At 41.7% G+C, this 3026-nt stretch overlaps 1 protein-coding gene across 1 annotated transcript in view; it reads right to left on the minus strand.

Annotated features, from left to right (window-relative positions):
- The window catches only part of WNK1 (WNK lysine deficient protein kinase 1), a 150571-nt gene that overhangs the window by 39862 nt on the left and 107683 nt on the right, over positions 1 to 3026 (minus strand). The gene's annotated exons all lie outside the window — the stretch shown is intronic.

A 3026-nucleotide genomic window follows, 5' to 3' on the forward strand; every position in this document is an offset into this window, starting at 1 on the left:
TGTCTGGTCGCTAATGAGCAAAAAGGCTGTATTCGCAGTGATGTCACTAGACTGATGTAAACCATCCCAAGTAAATAGGATCCATTCTCAGTGATGTCAACAGTCTGTAATAAATGGATAGGCTGTATTCTTGGTGATGTCCTCAGTCCCTAATGAAGGGGTGGGTTGAATTCCAAGTGATGTCACTGGTCCCTAGTAAATAGGCTTCATTCTCACTGACATCACTGTCCTTCAATGAATTGATCATCTGCATTTTTTCTTTACACTGCAGCAGCATCAGAAAATGACTGTCTCCATGTGTATACAAAGACCGCAACTGAAACCCTTGTTCTGATCTTGTCTCATTGCTGCTTTGATTGCACAAATAGAGAAAGTTCTCTGCACACCATATACCAATGATAGGACTGGTAATGAAGAAAACGAAAACTACCGTATTTTGCGGTCCATAAGACGCACCGGACCATAGGACGCAGGGAGGTCCGGCGCGCCTTATGGAGCACTCGACAGACTGTAGCTTCTGTCACAGCTTCTATGACAGAAGCTGTGACAGAAGCTGCAGTTAGTGACCGCTGAGACCCGAAACTGCATGTCTCGGGCGTCAGGATTCGCTCCAAAAGACGCAGGCACATTTCCCCCCTTATTTTGGGAGGGAAAAAGTGCGTCTTATGGAGCGAAAAATACGGTATTTTTGCTAACAAAATGATAAAGTCTTAGGATTTCTTTCCATGAATAAGAGATCTAATGACAGATAAACATCAGCGCTGCTCTCTTGAAATCTAGTATTAACAAGCTGGATTTCTCCTAATCAACCACACCACTCCTCGGCTAAAACAAAGTGGTCTTGTGTTGCCCTAAAAACAAAATTATTCATGATGTTGGACAATGAAAGACACAATCCAGAATCTATCTCCGGCTGTAAAGTGAGGAGCAGTGAGCAGATGAAATAAAATCAGATAAAGCCCACACCATAGATGAATGAAGAGGGAGGAAAAAGCAGAGACACGCATGCAATTTGGGACTCAGCAAGACATGTGGGTGCAGGATCTGCATGCCAAATTAAATATTGGTTATGAGATCGGGGAAAGAGGGGAGGGGTAGGAGGGGTGTGAGGGTTGTAGAGGATTTCCCCATTCCAAAGACTGGCTGCTGTGACGGTGTCTGGTGCAGACAAGAATTTACCCCCTGTGGTAGCGAGTATACTAGTTGCATCTCCAGAGTGGTTTATGAGCATTCAGAATTGCACGTGCAGATTTTCTAAAAATCTAAAGCTTCTAAAAGAGGACAGCACCGCTGTGACCCCAATCCACCAATTCTTAATTCTGTTCCATCTTGAAGTGGACATTTCTTATCAAAAAGATGAAGCCAAAAGGTACCAAATCACACACTTCCATTCTGGATTGGTGAGTAAGCAGTGAAGCCATGAAACTAGCAACTCAATAATCTACAATGGCAGCTTCCACGTGTCCATCATGAGAGGAGCAATAAAGAATTCCAGGCAACGCTGAACATTTATCATTAGTGATGGTGTTGTGCTGTTCTCTTTTCTGCAAGTTTCAAGAGCTGTGTAACAGTTTCTGCTCAAATAATGCAAATATGTCAGAATGGGAGCAATATTTAAGGTTTAGGTAGAGTGGAGCCTTATTAAAATGCTTCCACTATAAGAAATATTGGGGATTTTTCCTAAATGCAGGTTGCTTGCTAGTCATGCTGACAAATTATTTTTTAACTATTGACCCAGAACAAGTACATGGTAGATGGGGAAAGTCAAAGCAAAGTCCAATGCTCTTTTCTGCACACTTGTCTGAAGTTGGCAAGAGGGTCAGCATGACATCCAGATACCCAGTATTTTCTGAGACGAAAAATAGGAGCCTCCATATTTTTCCTTTTTTTTTAAATGTATATAGTCATTAAACCAGCTCCTATGAACAATAAAACATCTATATTTAAACATAAAGACCAATGGTATGCAATAATGGCCCCATTCAGACAGGGCTATAATGTGCGGCTGGGGATTCCCGTGGCAAGAACCTCTGAATTCTTGTGGCAGAAGTCCCAGATGTGTCCATACAGATGCAGCCGCTGTGCTCATTCAACTGAATGACAGGCTGACAGCGGCCGCATGTTACCGTGGCTGTCCGCAGGTAATCGTACATGAAATGATTATCTGTGGTTCAGTATGGATTGTTGTTTCTGGTCGCAGATAAGGTTGCATCCACAGACAATCATCTATGCCGAACCATTTAATTTATGATTACATGCGGACAGCCATGGACAGATGCATCTGTATGGACACACCTGGGATTCATGCTGAAATAATATGTAGGTTCCTGCTGTAGAAATGCCTAGTCACACATTAGAACCCTACAGGCACGTAGTTTCTAAGCTGAATCCTACTGGTTGCTGTGAACCACTGCAATGCTCCCTGCTGCCTATTTAGTGAGCCCACGTACATTCTCCAAAGGATATTTAAACTGCTTCATTCTATAAACCTGATCCCTAACTTCTGACGTTTCAGCAGAAAAGAACACTAAGCGTGCTGTCATACAGAGCAAAGGTGTGACATAACATGATTAGGGATCAGCCAAGCTGTGCATTTTTATGGTTTTTGGAAAACCAAAAAGCATAATGGGAGTTGTGTACATTTTAGTGAAAAAGTAGCTGGCCGGAAAGCTATATCTAAACAGAAATAATAAGGCTGCATTCACACTAAAGCGGTTTAGTGAAGCCAGTTCAGTTTTGAAAAAAATAAACAAATCCTGCTTGCTGCATCTTTGGTGTGCTTTTCACAAGGTGCATCATTCAACGGAAAGAATGGTACTGCATGAATATGATCCAAAAAATGCACCATATATGCAACACATGGAAAGGTGTGAACAAAGCCACGTAATCAAAGCTTCACGGCTAAGGTGTATGCCTAATGTAATGCATAATATGGTTTAGATAGTCAAGCAATTCTGCAGGTGGAACCCAGGGACAATTCAAACATTGTATATTATAAAATTGATACTTTTTTTTTTTTTTTTTTT

The sequence above is a fragment of the Nanorana parkeri genome, unplaced genomic scaffold (genome assembly GCF_000935625.1).
Source record: "Nanorana parkeri isolate BGI_ZX_2015 unplaced genomic scaffold, ASM93562v1 scaffold67, whole genome shotgun sequence".
Taxonomy (NCBI): domain Eukaryota; kingdom Metazoa; phylum Chordata; class Amphibia; order Anura; family Dicroglossidae; genus Nanorana; species Nanorana parkeri.